The 16,833-nt window shown below is 39.3% G+C and overlaps 1 long non-coding RNA gene across 1 annotated transcript; it reads right to left on the reverse strand.

The window, feature by feature from the left end:
* Positions 1-226: 226 nt before the first annotated feature.
* LOC122548966 lies at positions 227-12,164 on the reverse strand. Its single transcript, XR_006311375.1, has 2 exons — positions 10,249-12,164; positions 227-761 (listed from the first exon to the last, which is right to left on the reverse strand). It is a non-coding gene; the product is annotated as an uncharacterized LOC122548966 (long non-coding RNA).
* Between the last annotated feature and the right edge of the window lie 4,669 nt (positions 12,165-16,833).

Raw genomic sequence — 16,833 nt, forward strand, 5'->3', positions numbered from 1 at the left:
GAAGCTAACAACCCAAGTTGCTGAAGAGAGGTGACAATGCTGCACTGTCAGAGCATCCATTATTAGGATGAGACATTAAATCAGAACCCTGTATGTCTTCTTGCAGTTTGTTTTTGCAACTTCACAGTTGTGTTCCCTGGGTAAAGGTGACAGATGTAAACCTCATGCAAACTTCCTAACCATAAAGAGAGAGAAAAGAAATGAACACAACCACACATGCTACCAATAAATTTAAAAAGATTTATTTCAGTACTCAACATCTTTGTTTTCCAATTTTCAAAGGTCAAAACAAAAATTCCACAAGAGAGAGAAAAATATAGCCAGGGTGGCTAAGTACAAAACTCAGCAGCAAACGTATATCACACCATCAGACTGCAATAAATGATCAATCAAAGCAAGGTTGCTGGGGTCACGATTCATGTTGAGGACAAGAAATTTTTTCACTGTTTTCTGTCTTTTTTGTCAAACAAATAACAAAGGATTTCTTGTAATTATTTCTCTTTTCATATATATATTTATATAAAATACATCAAAGCATGCTAAGCGTTTCATAAGGCAGGAGAAAAACTGTAATTTTTTTTAAAATGGACACTTTTGCAATTGTTTTACATCATGTTATTCTGTAGTGAGTTTACCTCTGCACTAGCACTTTCCTTGTTGTCATGTTTTGGTGTCCAGTTGTTTTGCACATTGAGTGAATCTCCATCTTTCGGGCAAGTTTTTAATGATTCTTGAGTTTTAGTTTGTCCGTTCACATCATCCTGGAGATAGAAATTTTACAAAACAAAAATCACACACAGATATATTTACATAGGTAAACATATAGACACATAAGCACACATGCACACTCAGATAGACACACAGGCAAACACACAGGCACAGACATATACAAAAAAAAGGCGTGTACACAGACGCACCCGCGCACAAGCACACACACACATTCAGACACAGATAAATAGACAGATATACACAAACACATAGATGCCCACACAAAGATATCAATACACAAACACACAGATATACACACAGATACAAAAACACATAAAAATACAGATAGAGATATACGTCCAGACACATGCATAAACATACACACACACAAATACAGTTGACCAGACATAGACACATATTGAGACAGACGCACAACCACACAGACACAGACAAACACATAAACAAACACAAACATACAGATGCCACAATAAACATAGACACACAGATGTATGGACATAAATACATCCAAACACATGCACACATACATATACAGGGAAGAAGAACAGAAGGAAAGAATTAAATGTGTTGTTTCTGGAAATGTTGCACAAACGTAGTTTTCCCTCACATCATGTTTGACAGTGAAAAATATCTGCTGCCTATCACAGCACATATGGGAAATTTATAATCCAGGATGGAAAGTGAACACAGTTTTCTTTATTGAGAATCCAATAAATTTACATGCAGGTCAATGTAACATTACAACCAATTGTAATGGGTTAATTAATAAAATGGAACGTAGATCTCGCAAGCATATAGGTTTACGGGGTGAATTTGTATTTGCAGAATTATATTTGCAGATTCATTCTATTTTGCTCAAAAAATGCATTACCTGCAAGCAGTAAATACAGGCATCAATCCATATATTTGTAAATTCCACTTTGCAAATAGAACCAGTCTGACTCAAGATTGGGATACAGACAGACTCTAAGCTCAGACCTTTAAGGCATTGTCTGAGCTGAGATGTCACCTTTTGTAATAAAACCTTAAATTTTCTTGAGGATGTGACTTAAAAGAAGTTCTGGGATTTACATATTAAAGAACCAAAACAAGCAAATCCATTCTAAAAGATGAAAGACTTAACAATCTCGGTTTGTTCACTGTATCATTGTATCCTTGTAATCTTTTGCTATAAATTCTGTGTCTTATGGTTCTGCTTCACAACCACCTGATGAAGAAGCAGTACTTCAAAAGCTAGCACTTTCAAATTAACCTAGTGGATTATAACCTGGTGATGTGTGATTTTTAACTTTGTCCACATCAGTCTAACACCAGCACCTCCAAATTAGAGTAGAGATGAGTGTTGGAGGGGGTGGAAACAGAAACAAGAACTTCTCCTCTGATGAAAAACCACAACACAGCAGGAAGCATTGCCTATGGTGTTGGGGTTAGTTTATTCTTTTTATTATTTGTTTTCTTGTTTTACCCCCACACTACCGCCTAACTGCGGAAGTGCTTATGTTTTCCCCAGCACCCATGTTGTGTGTGTGCAGGTGTGCGACACAGTGAAAGACAGCAGGTGTACAAATCTTTATTCAATTTCCACCACCAGGAAGAAAGGAAACACCCAAGTGGTCAGTGACAAGCAATGCTCTTCTCATCAAAGGGCAATGCTGCATGATCAAAAAAGTAAAGGGGAGGGCAGGGATTGAATCAAAATAGAGTTGGAGGGGGAAATAAAGCACTCCACTCCCTGTGGTGCCCACCTCTTGGGGTTACTTTATTAGCATGAATAGAATATTGGGTAACCAGTAGAAGACAGAGAGTTAGGATAAAGGGAGAATTTTCAGAATGGCAACGTAACTAGAGTGCCACAGGGATCAGTGCTGGGCCACAATTATTTATATTGTACAGGGGTCCCCGATTTCCAAATGTCTGACTTACAAATACTTCTACTCAGGAATGCAATCTTATATAGGGATGATATTTTAAAGACCCAACATATAATCATTTCTTGTACTTATAAATGGCTGTATAATGTCCTGCATTACGTTCCAATATGCGAACAAATCAACTTGTGAGCAGAATCTGGAATGGAACCTATTTGCAACCCAGGGACTGCCTTAATATATTCATGAGTTCGATGAGGAAAATGAATGTTTTATAACCAAGTTTATGAATCACAATAAAAAGGCAGGAAGCCAAGTAGTGAGGATGACGTAAAGTATCTATAGAGGGATATAGACCAGTGTTCCCTCGAACTCTGTTGCTGACTGCACAGGCCTCTGAAACCGAGTGATTTGGAACTGGAAGTCAATGCCATGAATGATGGGCAAACACCGATCACCATGGATAGAAGCTTGGAGTTGTGTGGCTTAGAGGGAATATTGATATTGACTGAAACAAAAACAGAAACTGCTTGAAAAGCTGAGCAGGTCTGGCAACATCTGTGAAGAGAAATCAGAGTTAATGTTTCGGTTTGAGTAACCCTGCCTCAGAACTGATGGTAGCTATGAAAATGTTGGTTCATATGCAGAAGATAGGATGGAGGGAGGGGAAAGACAAAGGAGTGGCGATCAATCAGGCTAGGAGAATGAATTATTAATGGAGACTGATAGTGGCAAACAATGAGTTGTGTGAAATAGCAGACTAGGTGATAACAAGGCCTGGTTACCTCATAAAAGACCCTGAGCTTTCAGTTGCCTGCCACTCCAACACACCACTCTATTCCCTGAACAACATCTCTGTCTCAGGCTTGCTGCAGTGCTCCAGCAAAGCTCAGTGCAGTCTGGAAGAACAGCACTTCATCTTCCATTCAGAGACCCTGCAGTCTTCTGGAGTTCAATATGGAGTTCCATAACTTCATGGTTTGAGCTGTCCCACGTCTTTAACCCAACCTCCATACACCAGGCCTTGTTATCACATAGTCTACTGTTATACATAACACATTGTGAGCCACTAACAGTCAACATTAGCAGCTATTCACCCCCCAGCCAGATCTAATATTTTGCCTAACTGTCCTTTTCTCTCTTTGGGGTCGACCCCACTTATCGTTTACTCCTTACCCCTCCCCCCACTCTATCTGTGCATATAAACCAATATTTTCCTCTGATGTGTCTCCACAGATGTTGCCAGACCTGATGAGCTTTTCCAGAAATTTCTGTCTTTATTTCTAATTTACAGCCTGCACAGTTCTTTCAGTTTTTAGTGTTATAGACTGGATATTAAGTGTGTAAAATCTTAGCAGATGGAATATAATGTGGGAAAACATACGTATTGCATTTGGCAGAAAGAATAGAGGAGCTGAGTATTATTTAAGTGAGGATGAATGCAGAAAGCTGCAGCAGGAGGGATTTGGGACATATATATATATGTCCTTGTGCTAAAATCACAAAAAGCGAGTATTCAATTTTAACAGGTAATGGGAATGTAAATAAATATTGACCTTTATTTCAAAGGAAGCAATATATAAAAGTAAGAAATTCTTGCTAAAACTATACAATGCCACAACTGGAATACTGTGAATGGTTTTCGTTGCTCTGTACAAGGGAATATATACTGGCATTGGGGGCAGTCAAGAGAAAGGTCGCTTGGCTGATACTGGGTTCAGAGGAAATGTCTTTTGAGGAGAGATTGAGTAGACTGATCTTGTACTCAATGGAATTTAAAAGAATGAGAGGAGATCTTGCTGAAGTATTTAAATCCTCAGGAGGCATAAGAAGATCAATGAGGAGAGTTTGTTCCCACCTATAGAATTCTTTAGGACCAGACAGCATAATCTGAAAGGGCTCACACATTTAAAACAGCAATGAGGAGGAATTTCTTCTCTCAGAGGGTAGTGAATCTGTAACATTCTTTACCACAGAGGGCTGGAGCACAAATTTCACCTTCATATCTAGCCCTGATGTTTGGTTCCACAGTGTAACAAGAATGTATCCACCTTTTGCTTAAAAAAATCCTGCCTCTGCCCCCCGTGATCCTAGTTCTGAGCAATCCCATAAGCAGAAACATCATTTCCATGTTGACCTTGTCAAAGTAATTCACAATCTTATACTACTTAATCAAGTCACACTTCATTCTTCTAAACTCCAATGGAAACAATGCTGGTCTAACAAACATTCCTCCTCAGAAGACAACCTTCTCATTCCGGGTATAAATCTACTGAACCCCCTTTGAAACACCTCTAATTCACTAAATCCTTACTTAAAAAAGGAAATCAAAACGAAATACAATATTACAGATGTGGTCTTACTAGTGCCCTGCATAACAGAACTACAACATCCTTGCTTTTATGTTCAATTCCTCATATATTAAAGGATAGCATTCCATTCTTCTCTTAATTACTTAGTGTACTTGAAAACTAACGTTTGGTAATATGCACCAGAACGCCTTGATTCTCTGCAGTCATTCTCCAATTAAGTAATACTCTGCTTTTTCATCCTTCCTGTCCAAGTGAATAACTTCGTGTTTTTCATATTATATACTCTTTGTCAGATTTTGCCTACTCACTCAACCTACCGATATCCATCTGCAATCTTCACAACGTACTTTCCTCTCTTTTTATAGCATCTGCAAGTTTACCTACTATGCCCTTGATCCCTTCAGATATGATAAAGATTGCAAAGGCTGAGGGCCCCAGCCCCCTGCATGACTCTACTCATCACATCCTGCCAATCAGAAAAAACTCATTTATTCTTATTCTCTGTTATCTGTCAGCCAGCCAATCTTCCGTCCATGCTAATATGTTACTCCAGCAATAACATTTCACGTGTCACTTTGATAAATGCCTTCTGGGAATCCAAGTATAGTACATCAACATGCTTTATATCCTAGGTGTACATTACTCCATCAAAGAAATGCACTAAATTGTTTAAACTTGACTTCCCTGTCTGAAAACCACACTGATTCATCCTGATTATCTTGATATTTTCTAAGTGCCCAATTTTAACCTCTTTAAAGGTCCATTCCAACAACTGTTTTCATGCAGTGGATAGTGCACGTACAGCATGAGCTGCCAGAGGAAGTGGTGGAGGTTGATAAACTTTCAACATTTAACAGAAATCTGGTTGGGTATATGAATAGGAAGGGTTTAGAGGGATATGGGCCAAATGCTGGCAATGAGACTAGGTCAGATTAGTATGTCTGGTCAGTGCAGATGAGTTAGACCAAAGGGTCTGTTACCATGCTGTATGACTCTATAACTATCTCATGACAGATGTCAAGCTCACTGGCTTATAGTTTCCTATTTTCTGCATCCCTTCTAAAACAAGAATTATATTTGCTACTTTCAAATCTAATGGGGCCCTACTAGAATATGGTGCAGTTTGCAGAATGAACACTAATGCAATTACTTCCACACTAACCATCTCTGACAAGCTCACCTGGAGACTTGTCAGCCTGCAGATCCATTAGTTTGCTCAGTACCACTCCCTCGTAATTGCAACTTCACCAATATACTCTCTCCCTTCAACTTCAAGTGCTGTCACATATAGAAAATATCTTTTTAAGAATGAAGTTCTAAACTTTAAAAGCTGCAGGATAATTGAACAATAAAAGCCAGCAAGAATTAACATGAGAATCCCATCCCTTTCTTAGATTCCCAATCTAACATTCAGGAATGAGATTTTGACATGAAGTTAAAGTGGGACAATCACATGATGATGCAATGTCTCAGTGGTGCCACAACTCAGTTGGGTTGCTTTAGCTGGAAGCAATACAATCAAGCTCTGATTAGTGCATCTCTCACTTTACAAGGGATTTTCTATTCTGTAGAGTGGGAAATGGAAGGACATAAATCAAAGCTCATTGGGATATATATAAATTGGAATTTCATGCAGTGAAACTGAATTGCAAGAGGTTGTCAAATCTAATTTTATTCGATGGATGGCTTTGGGATGGAGGCTGTACCATTTGAAATGTAGACAATGGGAGTAAATGGGACAGGGTTTGTTCTGTTAGGAATCTAGTTAATGCAAGTAAGTGAGATAAGGTTTGTGAATCCAAAAATGTGAGTTATTAGGGCACGACTTGCTCCTTTGGAGTTGTGTATGCATAGATTTAACATGAGGGCTGAGCTCTGTTGGATTTATAAACAATGGGAATGAAATAGTTCGCATTTGTTCCTTAGGGTTTATTTATTTCACACATTCATAGTATGTGGATTTCAACTAGCTAGGCCAGCATTTATTGCCCATCCCTCATTGCCCAGAGGACAGTTAGAAGTCAACCACATTGGCATATGTCTGGAGTCATATGTAGACCAGACCAGGTAAGATGGCAAGAACATTAGTGAACCAGATCAACAATCAACTGTGGTTACATGGTCACTATTAGATAGGAGGTTTCTACATTCCAGATTTTAATTTAATTCAGGTTTCACCATAGACCTGTTCCAGTGACAATATGATTACACCACTGCCTTCCCCAGAATAATTAGATTGGGTGAAAAGGGTCTTTTTTCCACGGAAAGGGTTTTAATACATTGTGATTCTAAACAATATGAAAGCATGGGAAAGGAGCTGTTGCATTGTGATTTTGTACACATTGGAAGAACAAGCTGGGATTTGGGTTGGGATATGTGTTTTTCTGGACTTTAGCATCAGCCAATCAGTTCCTTGAATTTCAGTTTCTTAAGCAAGCATAAATTACTATCAATTTCCTACAAAAGTTAAAGGCAATGCCCCTTTTCACCTTTTTCATATTTATTCTATTTATTCATTTTTAATTTACTGCAAGTTTAGAACTATTTAGCAGTCAATGCGTATTCTGTTGCAATAGAGAAGGATGAACATATTAAGTCATTTAACCAGTTTGAGCTAAGTTTGTACATTCTGTATCTCAATATGAATTGACTTTACTCCAGTAAAATGCTTTTCAGATGACTAGGATTTTTTTCCTTTCTCCTTTTAATGCTCTCATTCTTCCTGGGCTATCCTGTGTTTTAATTTTCCATTATGCTTTTGAGTATCGACAAGCCATTAATTCATCAAGAGAGTCAAACTTGATTTAGTACTCAACCACCAACAACAAACGTGCTTTTGAGTGCGAAGTATGCATGTGTTCAGAGATCATAAGCAAGTAACTTGGAAAAATATGTTTCCTGCTCTGGGCAAAGAAAGAATTTCAGTATGACTCTATTACCGAAGTTGAGAATCATAATATAAATAATGAATATAAATTAATATAAACTTAATATAAATTAGACCTTGTATCTCAGACCTTCTTGGCTCCATTATTCATTATCAAACCAGATGGTACATTAATAAGTTGTCCTCAGGATGAGGGTAACATTGGCAAGACCATATTTATTATTCATTACTCATGAACGTGTAACTTTAAAAAATCAACACAATTTGTAGAATTGGAATATCACGTAGGTAAGTGATGTAAGTTTCCTTCTGTGAAGAGTAGGTTCGACCATTAGGATTTTACAATAATATGGAACTTTTTAAAGTTTTTTTTGGTGTCAGCCCAAAAATTATAAAATGCATTCAATTCAACAATTTTCATTGTAGAATTTGAACTCCAGACTAGGGCTGCTAGATATTTAGCATCACTGCTAGACTGAATTGATGGTTAACAGGTTATACTAGGCTGCTATGCACTTCAGAACAGGCTACAGCAGCACTTCAAAGCATTTCAAAGAAGTACAATCAGCACTGCCTTCACAAGATCTAGTGGCAATAAAGGCAGTTCAACAGCAGCATCCTCTACTAAGGCAACTTGGCCAGCATCAAGATGCTATAAAAGCCAGCTCTGCTGAGTGGGACGGGTTGCTCACACGTGTAATACAATATTCCTGAAGTAATTTCTCAACTTGAACTTGATCACTGCAGGAGACTCCCAGGAAAACAACGGAAAGACTTTTGGCATGCCCTCAGAGCATCCCCAAAGAGATCAAATATCCCTGCAGACTCATGGGAGTTCCTGGCTTGTGACCAGCTGAAATGGAGAGGTGGAGTCCAGTCAGGAACTTGCAGTCAAGGCATTATGGATAGCGTGCACAACTACCAAACACTTATTTGCCCAACAAGTACTGCCTGCTTCACATATGGCAGAGACTGTAGGTTGTGCATTCGCTAATCAGCCATCTGAAAATCCAGTGAACTGGAGCAAATACAAATCATCCCAAGGGACTGCCTGAGAACAGCTAGGTACCGTAATCCTGTATAACCAAGGCATTAATAGGTTACTTAATAAATTAAACATCAATGATTAACTATGAATCACAGTGGATGTTTCTCAGCACTCCCTTCCTAACATTATTGTGGGTCTACCTGCAGCAAATGGACTGCAGCAGTTCAGGAAGGTAGCTCACCACCAGTTTCTCAAGGGCAATTAAGATGGGCAATAAACGCTACCCAGTGCTGCCCCCAAGTCCCATGAACAATTTATTTTTAAAATACTGGTCAATCTACAGTTTCCTGTTCTACTTTAGTGTTATTGGGTCAAAATCTGCTGGTACATGAACCAACGTGTATCCACTTTGTACTGCACAGATACACTTTCTATATCCCTGGCACAGTGGTTTCCTAAAACGATTCAACCTGCAGCCAGCTGAGGTTAGAAATGGGACAGAGTAGGATATAATGGGACATTTTTAGACATTCCCTGGAGACCATGTGCAGAGGTCTTTGGCAGTATCCTTAAGTTTGTGACAAGAGATTTATGCCAAGGGCCTGAAAGAGTCTTGAAATGCAATTAAATGTTCAAAATGGAACAATTTATAAAGAATGGTCTTTGCCTTTCTTCAAGAACTGCTCCAGTGCACAACCAATCTTACACCATTCTGTGTAATCCTTCCACACAAAATATGGAGGAAGCAGATTGAATAGTAACTTGCAAAGGAGATTTGAATGTATCTTTGAAAAGGAGCCCCTTCTGGACTATGGGTAAGGTGTAGGTAGTGGGAATTATTGGAAGATTCCATCAAGAGCTGGCACAGTCCTAATGTGCTAAATGACCTAGTTCAGTTAGATTTTCATATAAATCCAACATAATGCCTTCACTGATGCCCTTTAGGGAAGGAAACCAGCTATTGTTATCCAGTCTAACAGTAAGTTACATAAGTCACACATAAAAATAATTGTTTCTGAACTGGTTGAGCAATTCCTGACCTGTATGCATGATTCCCAAGAAGAAAAATAAAACTCCACAAGTCAGCAGGTTCTGCATTTTCACCACTCTGCCACTGAAGTAAGATCGGATGAGAACAATAACCTCTGAAAACATCTTCCTTGAATATACCGTCTTGGACCTATTTCCACTACTTATAATTGCTTATTGTCGAATTCAATTACTGTTCAGCACAGAAAACTTCCCCTGACTTTAATCAGATGTTTTGTTTTTCTGAAGTACTGTGGGATTCTGATATAAGATCAGACCTGCTCTGAATGGCTGGTAGACTTTGCTTCTCACTGTGGGATCAGAGGCATTTAGAAAATATACATGAAAAATGATTACCTGATATATAATGTTATCATAGTAAACCAATGCTTAATCATGGGGAAAAACATTAGATGAAATGGTGCATAATTTTCTTACATTTGCTTGGGAGCCCTCAGCAATGGTGGAGAGAGAGAAATTATCATTGTGCTGTTCCAGCTGAGGCCTGTATTTGCTGAAAAAAAAGGGAGAATGTTTCTTTTAATATATTACATTCATACAAATTACCATGAAGGACAGATTTCACCTGTGAATTATGTTGATTTTTCTGACTCCTCAATGTACAATTAACAGTTCACACAGTGTGGCCACTGCGAGAAATTTCTTCTGCCTTTCATTAAAGTCATTGTTCATAAAATGAGTTTTTAATTTTGTCTGCATCAAAGAGAGATGAGCAGACTTTAATGCAGGTGACAGGGGTTACACCTACCAAATGGTAGATTGAGTAATGGTAAAGTCATTGAACTAGTATCCCAAAACTCCTCTCAGGGTAATGTTCTGGGACCATGGGTTTGAATCTCACCATGACAAATATGAATTTTGAGTTCAATAAAACACAACCAGCTCATGTGATAGCAACTATTGTTGTTTGTTGCAAAAATCCATCCAGTTCAATTATGCCTTCTCTGATCTACATGTAATTCCAAAGTCACAGCAATGTGGTTGACTCTAACTGCCTGCTTAAACTCATGCCATTTTAACAATAGGTTTTCAATTTTTTTTTTCCTTAAATAGGGAGGCAATGACATAGGTGAGTTATCACTTGACTGGTACTCCAGAGACTCAGGTACAAATCCCACCATGGAATTTAAAAAAAAAATCTCTGAAATTAAAAGTCTAATGATGATCATGAAACAAAGATTGATAAAACCAGAAAACTAATACCACTTAGGGAAGGAAATCTAGCCTACATATGACTCCAGAATGATAGCAATACAAGTTAGTCTTAACTGCACTCTGAAATGGCCCAGCATGTCACCTGACTGCTAGAATGTCTCAGAAAAACATTTAAACCAGACAGACAAGGCAAAAGAAATAACAACTGCAAAGTACTGCTCACTAACATCTGTGAGCTCCCAATATCAGGACAACTGTGTCAGACTAGTTAGGGAAGAGCCTGGCATAGACTTACAGAATCATACTTCCTGGTATGTCCTGTCCCACCAGCAGGACAGATCCAGGAGAGATGGCAACACAATAATACAGAGTCTTGAGGAGCAACCCGGGGTATTCTCAACTTTAGCTCTGGGTGCCATGATGTTTCATGGCATCAGGTCAACCAAAGGCAACAAAACTTCCTGCTGATTAGTATGTAATGTTCTCCCTCAGCTGATGAATTAGTGCTCTTCCTTGTTGACTTCCACTTGGAGGAAACACTGTGGGTGGGCAGGGCTCAGAATGGAGGATTTCAATGACCACCAGGAGTGGCACAGCAGTACCACTAATGATTGAAGGACACAGCTGCTACTGTGGGTCTGCAGCATGTGGTACAGAGCCAATAAGAGGGAAAACATACTTACCCTCATCCTCACCAATCAGCCTACCACAGATCATCTGCCAGTGACAGTATTGGTAACTAACTACTGTACAGTCTTTGGAGACAAAGTCCTTCCTTCACATTGAGAACATCCTATATTGTGTTGGGTGGCACTAACACCTAGCTAAATGGGACAGACTTCAAACAGATATAGCAACTCAAGAGTAGGCATCTATGAGGCGCTGTGGGCCATCAGCACCATCACAATCATACTCCAATACAATTCTGCAACCTCATGGCTTGGCATATCCCCGACTCAACCGCTACAAGTGAACCAGAGAATCAGTCCTGGTTCAATGGAGAGTGGAGGAGGACATGCCAGGAGCAGCACCAGGCTGTCTAAAAATTAAATGTCAACCTGGTGAAGCTACTAAACAGGACCACTTGCCAGTTAAATGGCATAAGCAATAAGTGATAGACAAAGCTAAGCAATTCCACAACCATCAGAATAGAGTCATAGAGATGTACATCATGGAAACAGACCCTTTGGTCCAACACATCCATGCCGACTTGATTGATATCCCAACACAATCTAGTCCCACCTGCCAGCACCCAGCCATATCCCTCCAAACCCTTCCTATTCTTATACCCATCCAAATGCCTCTTAAATGTTGCAATTGTACCAGCCTCCACCACTTCCTCTGGCAGCTCAGTCCATACATGTACCACTCTCTGTGTGAAAAAGTTGCCCCGTAGGTCTCTTTTATATCTTTCCCCTCTCACCCGAAACCTATGCCCTCTAGTTCTAGACTCCCAACCCCAGGGAAAAGACTTTGCCTATTTACTCTATCCATGCCCTTCATAATTTTGTAAACATCTATAATGTCACCCCTCAGCTTCCGACGCTCCAGGGAAAACAGTCCCAGCTTGTTCAGCCTCTTCCTATAGCTCAAATCCTCCAACCCTGGCAACATCCTCGTAAATCTTTTCTGAACCCTTTCACGTTTCACAACATCTTTCCAATAGGAAGGAGACCAGAATTGCATGCAATATTCCAACAGTGGCATAACTAATGTCCTGTACAGCCACAACATGACCTCCCAACCCCTGTACTCAATACTCTGACCAATAAATCTGGTCAAGATCCTGTTGTAATCTGAGGTAACCCTCTTTGCTGTCCATACACCTCCAATTTTAGTGTCATCTGCAAACTTACTAACTGTGTCTCTCATGCTCGCATCCAAATCATTTATGTAAATGACAAAAAGTAGAGGACCCAGCATCGATCCTTGTGGCACTGCACCAGTCACAAGCCTCCAGTCTGAAAAACAACCCTCCACCACCACCCTCTGTCTTCTACCTTTGTGCCAGTTCTGTATCCAAATGGCTAGTTCTCCCTGTATTCCCTGAGAGCTAACCTTGCTCATCAGTCTCCCATAGGGAACTTTGTCAAACGCTTTACTGAAGTCCATATAGATCACATCTACCGCTCTACCCTAATTAATCCTCTTTGTTACTTTCTCAAAAAACTCAAGTTTGTGAGACATGATTTCCCATGCACAAAGCCATGTTGACTATCCCTAATCAGTCCTTGCCTTTCCAAATACATGTACATCCTGTCCCTCAGGATTTAAAAAAAAAACCTTTACACAGATCATTGCCTCAGGCAGTATCTGTTAGGTCCCTATATCCAGACAAATCGTAACCTCTGCCTTTTACAACCCATCTTAAGAAAAAAAACAAGGAAAACATAACCTTATTAAAGAAGCAGCATTGTCACACACCAGTACTGGTGCCTGCACTGGAATCCACTTCTCCCACACCAGGCTTTGAGCCATATATTTATTCATTTAATCTAATTTGTCAAATACCAATTTGCACATGGCTAAGGTAATAATCCAGAAGTTCTGACCTTTAATGTTCTGCTTTCTTCATTTGATGCCTAGCTCCTCATACTGATTAAGCAAAACCTCCTGCTTTGCACTGCCTGTCATTAATATCCATATGGTCAATGAGGACTGAATCCTCCCCTTACAGCTACAATTTCCTCTCCAGCAGATGCCCCAAACTTTGGGAACAGGAATAAAACACAACTAAGTGGACTCACTGCAGAGAACTGTACTAGTTCTTCTCATTGTACTATCATCTACTATCATTACAATTCTTTTTGGTCTCCCCTTTTGAATGGCTTCTTGTACTTTGGTGCCATGATCAGTTCATCCAACTGCAACCCTCAATCTCATTTGGAAGGGCCTCTAGCCAGTTGATCAATTCCAAATCCTGAAGCTCCTGCCCTCAGGATCCCTTTATCTCCCTCATCTGCAGTCACATTCTTCTGTCCATCAACACTGACCAAATCAGATTACTCTATTTAACTAGTGTGACTACCTCCTGATACAATGAATTCAGGTAACATCTATTTCTCTGGTATTGCACAATGTCTGTTGTTCAGCCTCCAGTTCATAAACCCTGACCTGAAGCTATTTGAACTTCAAACACTTACCACAGAAGTGTTTGCCCTGGATCACACAAACATCCAGGAGCTCCCACATGCTGCAGCTATAACACATCAACCTCCTGCCATCCTTCAAGCATTCTAACTTAATACATAATGATATTATTTAAATGCATATGTTTTAGAATATTTTATTAGCCTTACCATGAGTTGCTATTTTATTTTGAATCTCAGAAATAAACCTTTACTTACCAGACACTCACTAAATAACTAATCTCTTCTCCTGAGGGATAATGACTCTATTTTGTATCACTTGGACTTTCACTTCATTCATTTATGTATGCCCATTACATTTTTGTAGCAAAAGGTATATCCTTGATGGTTTCAATCCATCCTTTCATCACTACCTCCTGCACTTGACGTATTACATCGTGCTGAATAGTTTTCTTGATTCAAGCAAGATGCTTATTTTTCAGATTTAATGTCTTTGCTGAATTGGTGGCTTCCAGAACATGTTGACCTGTGGCTTTTCCTTGAATCTGAAGATTTTACATTCTGTCTTAGCATCCTCAACTTGCTTCTTAAACAGACTGCTCTTATCATCATGTCTGTTTTGTGCATCTATTTGCCTTGTTCCATTGTACTGGCAGCACATTGCAAGGTGCCTTCATCATTGACATCATATTATCTAGGAACTGGTGTTGCCAATACTAGTTGTTTGTTTCCAGTAAAAACTGCTTCCTGTTCAATGCCCCAATACCACTGCACATCCTTAACTATGAGCTTGTTTAGAGGTTCACATTCTAATTAGGCAGAACTTTGCTAGATAGTTCATTGCACTTCTACCACATCTATTGATCATTGTAGTATGCTATAGCTACCACTTTATCAGGATTTGGGTGAAGACCTTTTGCTGTCAGTACATGACATGTGCTTGACTTTAGGCATTTTCAACCCCACCTTTATCTTTTTCAACTTCAGGGTCATCTCTCCAGCCATCAGATTATGTTCAAATTAAGGTCTGTGATGGTTTCCTTCACTGTACCTCCACATCACAGACGAGCAGATGTGGATTGTTCCATTATATAGCTTTATCCTTACCATCAAAAGTTTCATTTTTGGGTCATCAATTTGAGTCACTTTGCACAAGTTTGCAAAGCTCATGAAATTGTATGAAGCACACATCTGACACCTTGTTTGTTTGATGCCCTGCTTCTGCAGTCATCATTCTAACAGTCTTAACTATTTATCACCTTTGGATGTGATGATGCCAACCTTTTGTGTAGAGTGATTCATAAAATGTGGCACCTGTAATTTCTCCAGGAACGTTCTTTGTAGGTTTACTTTCCTTCTTTCCAGTCAAACACCTGTGTGCAAACTCTTTCCACTCAATGTTAGAGTACTGCTTTTTCCATACTAGACATGCTTTCCTTTCTGTTGTGTGCTGCCCTCTGTAATATTTACAATCAATCTTCTGCTCTTGAACTTTTTGCTGTAATTTCTGCAATCATTTCCTGGTATAGAGTTCAAACTGTGCCTTCAAGGCCTTCAGTATCTCTCAGGCCTCTTCAGTGAGGTCTAGAGTTCATTACATGCTTGCAGCGTACTTTCCCCAGCGCTGCGAGCAAAGTTGTTCCTCTTACTTAGTAAGGCTTCTTTCTCAATTTTGAAGTGATCTCATAGTTTTGCCACTGAGACTGGAAGAAATTTCAATTCTTTCTTACGTCACCTTTCATTTCCATAGCACCAGGAAGTGGAAAATGTGCAGCCATTCTGGCTTACCCAGTAATGTGAAGTTACAGACTGATATTCTAATTTTACTTGCTGCTTCTTACAGTAGCTGGCTCTCTTTCTGTGCTGAAAATCCACAATTTCAGCTGGACTCTTCCATGTAATGCATTATAAAGGTTACTGCTTCAAAAGTGAAAACAAGTAGATGTCCCATTATTGTATTCCAGGGCACAATTATATAATGTAAAATGCATTTCTCTAAACACAGAGTGAAGCTCCCTCAACAATTTCCTATCAACCACTCAACATGGGATAGATACAGAGGAAGCCCTTACATCTCTTGTTGTACATTGACAACTGGGAAAGTGGTAGAAACCCAGAACATAGAAAAATAGGAACTGGAATAGGCCATTCAATCCTTCAAGCCTGCTTTGCCATTCAACATGATCATGGCTGATCATCCACTGCAATACCTTGTTCCCACTTTCTCCTATATCCTTTGATCCCTTTAGCCCTATGAACCTATGTATCTCCTTCTTGAAAACATTCATACTTTGGTCTCAATCTTTTCTGTGACAGAGAATTTGACAGGTTCACCACTCTTTGGGTGAAGAAATTTCTCCTCATCTCAGTCCTAAATGGCCTACCCTGTATCCTTAGACTGTACAATGTGTTCTGAATTCTTTCCTGAGATTATTCTGTATCAGTGGAAGATATAAAAATACTTGAAAGCTATTCTGTAACACTGCATAATAGATGTTTGTAAGTAGGAACAACTATTCAAGTTAAACAGACTTGACTAGAACAACATTTATAGAATGCGGTCTATCACATTGCTGCTGCTGAATCAAGCTAACAGTCCATAGATTCCTTTGCAGATGCAGTGTTCACCTAGAAGTCATTAAAGAACTTATTGGAGAAAATGAGATGATATCCTGACCTTCTCCACTGTCAACGAACAACCAGTATATCAGTGAAATGTCAAGAGTAGGGATGCAGAGCTGGTCCAATTTTTCAACTA

The sequence above is a fragment of the Chiloscyllium plagiosum genome, chromosome 4 (assembly GCF_004010195.1).
Source record: "Chiloscyllium plagiosum isolate BGI_BamShark_2017 chromosome 4, ASM401019v2, whole genome shotgun sequence".
Lineage (NCBI taxonomy): Eukaryota > Metazoa > Chordata > Chondrichthyes > Orectolobiformes > Hemiscylliidae > Chiloscyllium > Chiloscyllium plagiosum.